Source organism: Schistocerca serialis, chromosome 8 (assembly GCF_023864345.2).
Source record: "Schistocerca serialis cubense isolate TAMUIC-IGC-003099 chromosome 8, iqSchSeri2.2, whole genome shotgun sequence".
NCBI lineage: Eukaryota > Metazoa > Arthropoda > Insecta > Orthoptera > Acrididae > Schistocerca > Schistocerca serialis.
In genome coordinates, this window is record NC_064645.1 from 223474619 (window position 1) to 223487148 (window position 12530).

The following is a 12530-nucleotide window of genomic DNA, read 5'->3' on the forward strand; positions in this document are numbered from 1 at the left end:
AGCTTTAAATCGGCCCCGGTCCATTAGTACATGTCGGACCCGCGTGTCGCCACTGTCAGTAATTGCAGACCGAGCGCCGCCACACGGCAGGTCTAGAGAGACTTACTGGCACTCGCCCCAGTTGTACGGACGACTTAGCTAGCGATGCAACACTGACGAAGCCTCGCTTATTTGCAGAGAAGATAGTTAGCATAGCCTTCAGCTAAGTCAATTGCTACGACCTAGCAAGGCGCCATTTATCCTTTGCTATGAATCTAATGAAGCATGTACAGTAACAAGACCAATGTTCACCAATTGTGGATTAAAGTTAAGTATTCCAGAAGCTACGTACTTTTCTTTATAGCATTCATTACGTATCCTGTTTCAGACCTCACGCCAGCCTGCGTGAGTTAAACGCGTGCGTTTCGGTTACCCGTCACTGTGGATTGGCTGCCTTGCCAGTCCACAACACAGATGTCGCAGCGCTCGTATGTGGTCTCTCGTTGTTATGCTGAACGAGAGTGTGCTCACTGTGTGGACAAAGTCTTTGAATTCGAAACACGACCGTACCACACTGTTTCCCACGCACCCACATAGTTACGTTATAAGCCACGAAGTTACACGCTATAATTCGAAGCCCTATAGCGGCACAGGGCTGCAAATGAAGAATAAAAGTGAACAACGTTTGTATTATTTAAACAGCTCTAAGAGTTTTCACATTAAAAAATTCTGAGGTATTACTTTGCTGTACGTCCTTGTTCTGTTCGAAGCTGTGAAAATAATAAAGGAAGTGAACAAACAAATGGTATCGAAACTGTTACAATTATTTGCTGCCTACCTAATTTTAAGTGCGGAGTGGCGCAGTAAGTGTCCGCCAAGACGACTCGCTGATCATCAAAATTAGCAACGTAATGAAAGGCGGTGTGCAACGAATGTCAAGTTGGCATGATGTGCACCACAGCCTTGAATATGCGTATTAGTGTAACAACGTAAAATAGATAAGAATGACGTGTTCTGTTTTATGTATTTAAGGAAATACTGTGCAGCGAATGTCTCATTGAGATATCGCATTTAAATTTTGGTCGCATGTGAGAAACTAGAAAAAAACACGTTTTTGACTGGAGGACAACATACTTCTGAATCTTACCCTTTATTGGTGCGTAAATTCGTATCGTTTTGTTTGGCATAGTGGGATTCCGATTGCTATGGGTTTATTTACCAATTTTCACTTTTTGTTTCTATTTCACTGCTGCTATTTGAGTTTACGTATTGTCGTTTTGTCATTTGGAAATAATGAGAGAAGCTGTTGATGCTAGAAAATGTAGTGCCAAGTGGAAACATTTCCGACAGATTCTTCTGTTTGAATTCAGCAGAGGAGTGACAGAAGCGGACGCAACCAGAAACATTGACGCTTTATATGGGGATTATTTCATTGAACAGAGCATGGCTAGAAAATGATTTCCCCATTTTAAGGAGGATCGTTCTGACATTAGTGACTTTCCACGTTCAGGGGAACCTTCGGAGTTAGATGAAGAACGTTTAAATACATTAGGCGACAAATATTCAAGTCAGGGTATTCGCGAACTGGCAGATATGATGAAAAGTGATCATTCCAGCATCGCGCGACATTTACAGGCGATGGAGAAGTTTTAAAGATTGGTTGTATGGGTACTGTATGCTCCAGGCCAAAATCGCGAAAATCTGCGGGTCGTCAGACGTGCATCTCTGATTGCTCGTCATCAATTGGCACGTGAACAACACTGGCCATTCCTATTATCATTACTGGTGACGAGGAATTGTGTGTACGCTAATATAAGGAAAAGAAAGGAATCTCTGAGCGCAAACAAAGCAGCAACTCCCCGTACACAGACCTGCGCGCATCCACAAAAGATAATGTATGCATCTAGTGAAATAGAAGCGGTGTGGTGTACTACTAACATTTATTATTAACTACTGAGATATCTTACAGATGCAAGCGAGGAACAACGACGTGGAACACTGCACGAAGTGATGCTACTCCAAGATTCCACATGTATTTTCCTATCATGACAAAAAACATTGTACAGGGGTTGGTGTGGGAAGTCATTCCAGACCCACCTGATTCACCTGATCCAGCTCCCCCAGATTTTAAAATTTTCTGCTCGCTATCGAACAACCTCCAAGGAACTTTCTTGCTGTATTAAAACGCGCTCGACGTTTCCTTTGGCTGAAAATCACTTGATTTCTACAGTCTCGGAATCGGAAAGTTACCCCAGCGTTGGGACACTTGTAAATAATGGGAGAATATTACTGATGACTAAAGTCTCCTTTACGTTTATCTGTGGTGTTTATTAAACTAACTGAAAAGCGCTACGAGCTAACAATATATTATCCTACCGGAAGAAGAGATGTTGATCGGTGTACGAATAAATGCAGGAAGACTGATCCCGGAACAGACTAGTAGCTTACTCCTGGAAGAGAAGAGGCGGCGTAAGACAGTGCTATATTCTCCCTAGGAAGCAGAGACGTCTACCAGCATATGTTGTAGGATTGTGGTCTACTGAGACAACAATTCATCGTTTCGCGATATCGCTGCTAGCGTTGGGAGCGATCATGCGACTTTCTACCAGATATGGAATCGATGGGTTCAGGAAGACAGTATTCCACTCCATGCAGCATGTCAGTATCGCCATGCGTCTAGCTCCCAAGAGGACAGATGTTAAGTTCCCTCAACCATGCAGGATGGTACAGTCACACCACGCACCTCGAGTGAGGAGATGGGCCTTTTTGCCGCTACACAAGTATTCCCACGAGTCCGCAGCTCGTGGTATCGCGGTCGCGTTCTCGCTTTCCGAGCACAGGATCCGAGGTTCGATTCCCGGCGGGGTCAGGGATTTTCACCTGCCTCGAGATGACTGGGTGTTTGTGTTGTCCTCATAATTTCATCATCAATCACGAAACTGGCGAGATTGGGATGACGAATGGTTGGGAATTTGTACGGGCGCTGATAACCATGCAGTTGAGCGCCCCACAAACCAAACATCATCATCATCATCATAGTCATACGAAAAAGAAGACGGTGCCTGGAGCACCCCTACCGGTCAACATGTGGAACACTATTGGGCGTTCCCTTGACATGGCAAAAGATAGAAGGCCACCGACAACAGCGTATGCAGTGGTACCAATGGAGACAGGGCTGTTCCTATTTCGTCTTTTCAGATGAATCTTGATTCTGCTTACAATATGAGATGGATGTCTCCTTACGTAAATGTTCTGAGAAAGGCAAAATTTACCGGATTCCAGTCGTTAGTCATAGGGGCCCAGCATCCGACATAATATTATGGGTCACAATACAGTAACGTCCATTTCTAGGCAACCAGGAGCTTCTTAATAAGCTACCTTTTAGTTCCTACTACCACGGGATATGTGTTCACCTAGAGGTCAGCTGGTTCACTCGTTCTAGTCGACTATGTCTTTCAACGTTATCCGTGTTAGGTACGTGTCTGAGCTGTGTGTGGCTCGTGTTCCCGCCATCATGTATTTTACACCCTGTCGTTAAGGTACTTCCACCTCACTACGTTAATTTAAATTACTACTGTCACTGAGTTGCTGCTTTGCCTGACCATGAGCGCCGCTAGTAGCGCGTATCGATATCTCCCCTCTCATAGTATCTTTGCTGGACTGCTATTACTTCCCGGTCGTTGCCTGTCATAAGCGAACTCGGGTCACGAGTTCAGGCTGCCAGTCAGTTGGAACGCGTCTGGAGTGCAGTCTGGACCTGCCAGTCGGGGAGTTGCAGTGCGGCACTAGTGCAGTCGGGTTGGTGCAGTAAGGTATGCGTTGACATGGCTCGCCCAACCACTGCCGCCACGCATCACTTGAGCCGGGCCACGGTCTTGGTGGATCGTCAGTCGGTTGTCTTACCGGACGACGCGTTGTGGCTCGCTGATAATTCATGAGTCGGCTGTGTGTGTGTGCCTCGACTTTCGATTTGTCCTATTGCGTGCTTAGTTATTGTTGAGTATCGTTTAGGTCTTCGTGCAAGTGTTTCTCAGGTTGTGTGTGGTTTGTGTGATTTTGATTGACAAGATATTTTAAATGTTTTCGGCGTATTGGCCCTGAGAGGTAGGTCGTCTCATCGGAGGACGTGTAACTGGTTCTCTGAACGCTTCTGGGCCCCTTCATTTACCACCTTGTGGAACTTGGGTCGGAGCTTTCCTGGTGCTGGGATGTTGATTAGCCAGTGGCCGTGTTTCCTCTGAATGGTTGGGTCCGAGTCAGTATTTCCACCGTCGTGTGACGGGAAGAGAGTGGGAGACGCACCAGCAGTGCAGTCGCGACGGTGCAGCAGTCGCAGACGGACCAGCAGGCAGTCGGTCGGTTTCTGCGGTCCAGGGAAGTTATCTCCGCGCGGTGCAGTCGGCTTGAGTCCACTGGCGCAGTGTCGGAGCATGCGTGGAGCTGTCCAGTCGCTACGAGCTTCGTGGTTCACCGACCCAGGACGTCAAAGTAGTTTCAAGTACCCAAGCCATTTCCACTCATGTTGTGGGGTTCGTTTCGATGGTTCACTGTTGGCGAGGTTTTCCTGCGAGCAACACCAAGTGTTTGTATTGCTGAAATTTAGCCGCTATGCGGTGGAATTAACTATATTGGTTGACTACAGTTTAAGTCCACCAGCAGAATTTTCTGCCTTGTGGCCGTTAGTGTTTCAGTTACCTGCCCTGGCCACTAATGTAATTTTAGGCAGTGTCTTTTCCTCACCTCTTGTCGCTGTCCAAGACGGTGTGTTTTATTGTGGATAATCACGCCCACAAAATTTTTAGCTTGAATTTTCATGTACCGATTGGTGGCAAGCAAGTCGTTTGTCGATCAGTACATGGCTGTCCCTTGGTTGGGTTCCGACGGATCAAGTGTAGCTGGGCTCACTACCTGTCTCACTTAAGTGAACGAGGGCAGACCGTCCCCCTGGAGGCTTCTAAGTGCCATTTTCTTTATTGTTATTAAATTACAATAAATTAAAATTTTGAGGAGAAACTGATAAACACCTTACTTGGACCTTTCCACAATCCTAATTACCTGTTGTGCCCAGCGAGTTTCTCGGGAGTTTCACTGCCTTCTCAAATTGTCGATATCCTCAAAAAAACTGATTGCTCAAGAACATCTCAAAAGGTTAACTTTCTATGAAATTAAGAGGAGGTTCTAGTCGAGAGGTACGAAAAATGGGCGAAGCTTAGAATTTGTTTCTTTTTCGCACAAGTATAATTTTTATTAAAAAAGGGCCTTTATCAAATTACTATACGTACATTCGTGCATGAAAAAAATACCTCTTACAAATTAATAACGGCAGCTGCAGCGGTTGTCAAAGTATGAGCCTCGCAGTTCGTCCTGGTTTGCAGGAAGTGTTATACAGCCCCGTGGCTACTTCTGAAACCCATAAAAATAGGAAATACGTAAATCAGAATGAATCTGGATGGCTATCACGAGGGGGTTTCCAAAACTACCTCAAAAAAATTTCAAAAACATGTTAAGTTTTCTAACTTCATATATTTAAAATTCGAATAAAAAAAGCTCTTGCTAAGGCCCAGTAAATTTAATTATCTTTTGTTTTCAAAAATGAATTGGTTAATCTGTCGAGGCTCTAGAGCGCTTCGTGCGGTAAAAATTGTTCTTTCGGGAAAAATGTATTTAAAGTTTGGAGTAACCAAGAAAACGTTGTTCCAAAGCTGAAGATTAATCTGCGATCGCAGGACCATAGATGCATCATTCCCCTCCCTCAGGCATGCTCTGGTTCCGAATCTGGTGCTGTATTTTTGCAGTCTGGGCTCTTTTAATGAACTGAGACTTTGCTTATTCCTCTGCGGCCACGTGTTTCCTGTCAGATAACTCCGTGAAGTTTTTGCTGTTCGTTCCTGTGATGACTCCTAACACGTCTTTATAACAAGTGAATAACCATTGATGAATACACCTTCGGCTATATACGCTGCTACTTCAATAGTTTTTGCCCCACAATGAAGATGTTTCAGTACCAGTTTACAAATGCAAGCGTTACAGTTCTCATCATTTTGCATACTGGCGCCTGTGTATCTTTTAAGGAAATCTTCATCATACAGACATTCGTAGCCTTGTCGAATATTTAACTGAACCAATTCATCGAGCACCTGCAGCTGCCTATATTACGGTCGGTGCACGAATCCATTCATCAGTCTGTAACTTCGAAAATTATTTCACAATGAAAAAGCTCTTTTGCAAGAGTAATCTATACCCTTCAGGAATGCAAATTACATATAAAAAATTCTTTTCTCCGCTAAACAGAACAACACTCACGTATCCATCTATTTATTATCAACCTTCAATATGGTTTACCATAATAGCTGAACGGTGGCCTGTTGGTAAATTTAATGTGTCCAGAAACCCAAATTTAAAGGATGATTATGAGATTGCGATCATGCACTATGCAACACTCGTATTAATTCTGAATAGTAAAGTGCAGTTCTGTAGGGAAAACATAACACTTTAAATATCATCTATAACAGAGAATTTTTGTTTTCACACGAATAATTTATCTACAAATGTGCCCTGTTGCTGAAAACTGAGATGATTTTTTTCAATATTTATGTTTATTCTCCCCCATTTTTACATTAACAGCTTAATCTGCACCGTTGCTTACAGCTGCCATAGTAGCATCAGTAGTTTCTATTGCGTTGTTCAGTATAACAGGAACATGACTTTATGCTAGTTTTTGGATCCTGTCATTAAATCTGTGATCACGCACTCTCCGGTCTCCGTCCGTTGACACAAAAAGTTCGTTCCGGCGCCGCGTCTGCTCCGTTGCTTTGCGCCACTTTCATAACTCAGCTGAGCACACTGCGCAGCGCACTTAATGAGCTGGCCAACTGTTCTGGAATTCCGCCAGACTCTCAGCTTTCCATTTCGTATTCAGACGCAACCAACTCATTTATGGACTCGCTGGTGCATTGCAAAACTTTACTTATATTCTAGCATCACGTTTATTCAGAACCATAGCTTAAACGTACCCTTCCCCATTCACTGTTTCACACCAGAGGACTCTCAGATAATCACGGATTATTCAAGTTTCTCTTTCTGCTTTCGTGCGTGTCGTCCAAGAAAATAATTCTAAATGTACATGTACATCTAAATCATCATGACTACACTATAATTCACACTTAAGTGAGGAGGGTTCATTGAACTACTTTTACACCATTTCACTACTATTCCACTCTCCAACAACGCTCGTGAAACTCGAACACTTAAATCTTTCCGTGTGACCTCATATTTCTCTTATTTTATTACGATGATAACCCACCCTGTGTAGGTAGTCGTCAACAAAATAATACGCTTTCGGTGGAGAAAGTTGGGGGTGAAAATTTAGTGAAGAGAACTCGAAGGAAGAATAACGTCTTTCTTTTTTTAATAATTGCCACTCCAACTACAGTATCGTACCTTCGACTTTCTCTCGCCTGTTTCACAATAATACGAAACGAGCCTCTTTGAACTTTTTCGATGCCCTATGTCATCCAACCTTATAACGATCCCATTCCGCATAGCAGTACTCAAGCAGACGACACACAAGCGTAGTGGAAGCTGTCTCTTTAGTAGGACCTGTTACATCTTATGAATGTTCTGCCAATGAAATACAGTATTTGGTTCGCCATCCCCGCAACATTTTCTGTGGTACCGTTCCAGTTGAAGTTTTCGTAATTGTCACCCTTACATATCCTTACATCCTTCTGAGTCTGCTTAGTGTAATCATCTCTTGGTCTCCCTCTACGATTTTTACCCTCCACGCTGCCCTCCAATACTAAATTGGTGATCCCTTGATGCCTCAGAACATGTCCTACCAACCGATCCCTTCTTCTGGCCAAGTTGTGCCACAAACTTCTCTTCTCCCCAATCCTATTCAATACTTCCTCATTAGTTATGTGATCTACCCATCTAATCTTCAGCATTCTTCTGTAGCACCACATTTCGAAAGCTTCTGTTCTCTTTTTGTGCAAACTATTTACCGTCCATGTTTCACTTCCATACATGGCTACACTCCATACAAATACTTTCAGAAACGACTTCCTGACACTTAAATCTACGCTCGTTGTTAACAATTTTCTCTTCTTCAGAAATGCTTTCCTTGCCGTTGCCAGTCTACATTTTATATCCTCTCTACTTCGACAATCATCAGTTACTTTGCTCCCAAAATAGCAACAATCATTTACTACTTTAAGTGACTCGTTTTCTAATCTAATTCCCTCAGTATCACCCGATTTAATTCGACTATATTCCATTATCCTCGTTTTGCTTTGTTGATATTCATCGTATATCCTCCTTTCAAGACACTGCCCATTGGTTGCCAATTAATAACTGCCCATTCCGTTCAAGTGCTCTTCCAGATCCTTTGCTGTGTCTGACAGAATTACAATGTCATCGGCGAACCTCAAAGTTACTATTTCTTCTCTATAGATTTTCATTCCTACTCCGAATTTTTCTTTTTTTTTTCCTTTACTGCTTGCTCAATATACAGATTGAATAACATTGGGGATAAGCTACAACCCTGTCTCACTCCCTTCCGAACCACTGCTTCCCTTTCATGCCCCTCGACTCTTATAACTGCCACCTGGTTCCTGTACAAATTGTAAATAGCCTTTCGCTCCCTGTATTTTATTTATTTATTTATTTATTTTATTTATGCATTTATTTTACCTGGCAAGATTAGGGCCTTCAGGCCCTCTCTTACACCTAACCAGCCATACTCAGATTCAACAAATTTCAGTTTCTACAGAACATTAAGGACATATAACATGTTATACAATATTAATGTTAAAGAAAAAAATAGAGATTATAAAAGTAGTACAATGATAATTATAACAATCAAAAAATAATTATAACAATCAAGAATAATAACAATAATAATAATAATAATGACTATGTATATGAAAGTAAACATACTTTTCTCTTATGATTGTCAGTCCTGTGTCTAGTTGGGAATTTTCTCGTTTTATTCTTGCAGCTTGTGAGTTATTGTCATCAAGCAGAGACATAAGACGATAGAATGGGGTGAAAGAGATATAGAAGAGGTAGATAGGTTAGAGGAAGAGAAATAGAATGGTAAAATTCGAAGCTATGATGGAGAGGAGAAAGAAAAAGATGAGAGGGGCACAACAATGGTGGCTATACCGTCCCTAATATGTAAGTCTTGAGTTCCCTCTTGAATGTTGAGTGGTTCTGGATAAGACGCACATCACAGGGGAGCGCGTTCCATAGTCGTATGGCTGAGATGGAGAATGACACGGAGAAAGATTTTGTGTTATGTAAAGGTACAGCCAAGATGCTAGACGTATCCGATCTGGTATTGCGGTTGTGGAATGATGATAGATGTTTAATGTGAGAAGATAAGTATTGGGGGCACCAGTGGCTAAGAAATCGATGAAGTAAGCACATCGTGTGGAGATCGCGTGCCTTATGTGGGCGTATCCAACCTAGCTGGGAGTATGAAGGACTGATATGATCATACAACCGTATATTGCATACGTATCTAACGCAAGCATTCATCACTAGCTCGAGGCATCTCGAATTTTCACTATTTGTGCCGTGTTGAACTACATCACAGTAGTAAAGATTAGGCAAGACTAGTGTTTGGGCTAATTTTTGTTTAACATGGGTTGGAAATATTTTTCTAAATTTTTGAATTGCATGTAGGGAGGAGAGCGATTTCCGGCAAGCTGTGACTGTTTGTTCTTCCCAGTTTAGGTGTTCATCCAAGATTATTCCAAGGTCTTTTACTGTTTTTAGGTATGGTAGTTGGGTACCATTGAGGTGTATTTGAGGGACTGTTTCGTGAAAGTACCGACTGATTAACTTTGGATGAGATATAAGTATGACCTGGGATTTCTTGGGGTTTAGTTTCAGACCTAGGTTCTGTGCCCATCGAGAAACAGAGCAAAGATCTGCGTTCATACTCGCTACTGCATCAGCAATGTTCTTGGGGCTTGCTCTTATGTACAGTTGGATGTCGTCGGTATATAGATGGTAGTTGCAGGAGTGAATCACTGAAGAAATATCATTAATGAACAGTGAGAAGAGTAATGGACCAAGGACGGAGCCTTGGGGAACTCCAGAGCGCACGTTTTTCCAGGATGACTCCTCCGCCCCACAAATGACTTGTTGACTTCTGTTTTTGAGGTAGCTGTCGAACCAGTATATTGCGCTGTTTGAGAAATTCAGCTGCTTCATTTTAATTAGTAATATATCAAAGTCAACTGTATCAAAAGCCTTGCTAAAGTCAAGCAGTGTTAGGATGGTAGCTTCACGTCTGTCCATAGCACCTTCAGAATTTGAGAGTATTTCAGTCAACACTGTCAAAAGCTTTCTCTAATTCTACAAATGCTAGAAACGTAGGTTTGCCTCTCCTTAATCTGTCTTCTAAGATAACTCATAAGGTCAGTATTGCCTCACGTATTCCAACCTTTCTACGGAATCCAAACTGATCTTCCCCGGGGTCGGCTTCTACTAGTTTTTCCGTTCGTCTGTAGAGAATTCGTATTAGTATTTTGCATCCGTGACTTATTAAACTGATAGTTCGGTAATTTTCACATCTGTCAACACCTGCTTTCTTTGAGATTGGAATTATTATATTCTACTCGAAGTCTGACGGTATTTCGCCTGTCTCATACTTCTTGTTCACCAGATGGTAGAGTTTTGTCAGGACTGGCTCTCCCAAAGCTGTCAGTAGTTCTAAAGGAATGTTGTCTACTCCCGGGGCCTTGTTTCTACTCAGGTCTTTCAATGCTCTGTCAAACTCTTCACGTAGTATCGTATCTCCCACTTCATCTTCATCTACATCCTCTTCCATTTCCATAATATTGCCCTCCAGTACATCGCCCTTGTATAGACCCTCTATATACTCCTTCCACCTTTCTGCTTTCTCTTCCTTGCTTAGAACTGGGTTTCCAGTTAAGGTATTCTATGGTCACGACAAACACGCGTTCTGGGGGAGCACACGTTGTTAATTCATACAAATTGCAAAAATGTGTGTATGTATGTTCCACATCTCTCCTAAACAAGTGGACCGATTCCAGCTGAACTCGATGCACATATAATTTACTGTCTGGAAAGAATCACAGTGGGGATAAGAAAAACACACCAATCAAAAAGGTGAGAGCAGGGGCGAAAAAGCATTGTAGCGCATGACACAAGAATACCCATACTTCAGTTATCCAGTAATTGAGAGTGAGCCACTTAGAGACTTGCAACACACTTTACAGATATTTTCAAACCATTGCGAAGCTTTTTCTCGATGACTAACCTACAAAATGATCAAAGGAAAGAAGTTTGTTGAATACTACATTTTTGCTGTTCATGATTTTTTATTACTTCTTTACTACTAGCTAGATTTGTGGTACATGTTGCAGACAGTATTTACATACATCAATGGATGTACCAGAAGAATTGCATCATTGCACGACACTTATTTTAGGCTATACGACGTCACAAACACTGAATGCGTGAAAAACTACTGCATCGTGTATTACTTCGTTGCAACTATATTCGCTATACCGGTCAATGCACCAAGAAAATTTTATCATTGTACTATACGTGGTTCAGGAGATATGACGTCGTAAACACTGAGGTGATCGAAAATCTGCAGCATCATGCACGATGTTTTAATATATTACTTCTTTACTACTTAGTCGCCTCGGGGATGGATGTGTGTGATGTCCTTAGGTTAGATAGTTATAAGTAGTTCTAATTCTAGAGGCCTGATGACCTCAGATGTTAGGTTCCACAGTGCTTAGAGCCATTTTTGCACTACTTAGTCTTTCCACAACACATTTTGCAGACAATGGGTACATATAATACCATCGGCTGTACTTACAAAATTATATCATCGTACAACACATAGTTCTGGAGATACCTCATCAGATACATAGAGCTACATGAAAATGAAACTGCAGTTCGAAATTAGATAGACAAACAGGAGAAATATGTGAAGAAATATGCGTTAAATATTCTAAATATGTGTGAAATTTGACATTTGCTTATGCAAACAAAGCAACAGGTAAAAAGCTCATCCTAAACCCATGGAACGATTTGAATGAAATCTGGTACACATACCAGTTGCAGTCTGAAAAGAAGTACTGTAGGAGTATGGAGCACCATTCTCCTATTAGAATGAGGGTGATATCATGGAGGTAGAAGGGAGAAAGTGGAGATGGACAGACAGTGAGGAAGAAGGAGGGGATAGCCACAGATAGGAGGAGGATATGGACAGTGATAGGGATGGAAGAAATGGTCAGAGAGAGATGAGAGAAGATGGATAGAGATGCAAAAGAGGAGGAGATGGTCGTAGATAAGACGAGGAAGAGAGAGGCAGAGAGGTGGTGGGGGAGGAAGTGAAGAGACAGAATGGGAAGAGGAAATGAATAGGAAAGAGGAGGGACAGAGAGAGGGAGACATGGACATGAGAAGGGGGGTATATGAACTTGGAGAGGGGGAGGAGAAGATAGAGGAAGCATTAGGCAAACAGGAGGAGAAGATGGACACAGGTAGGGGAGTGGACTGGA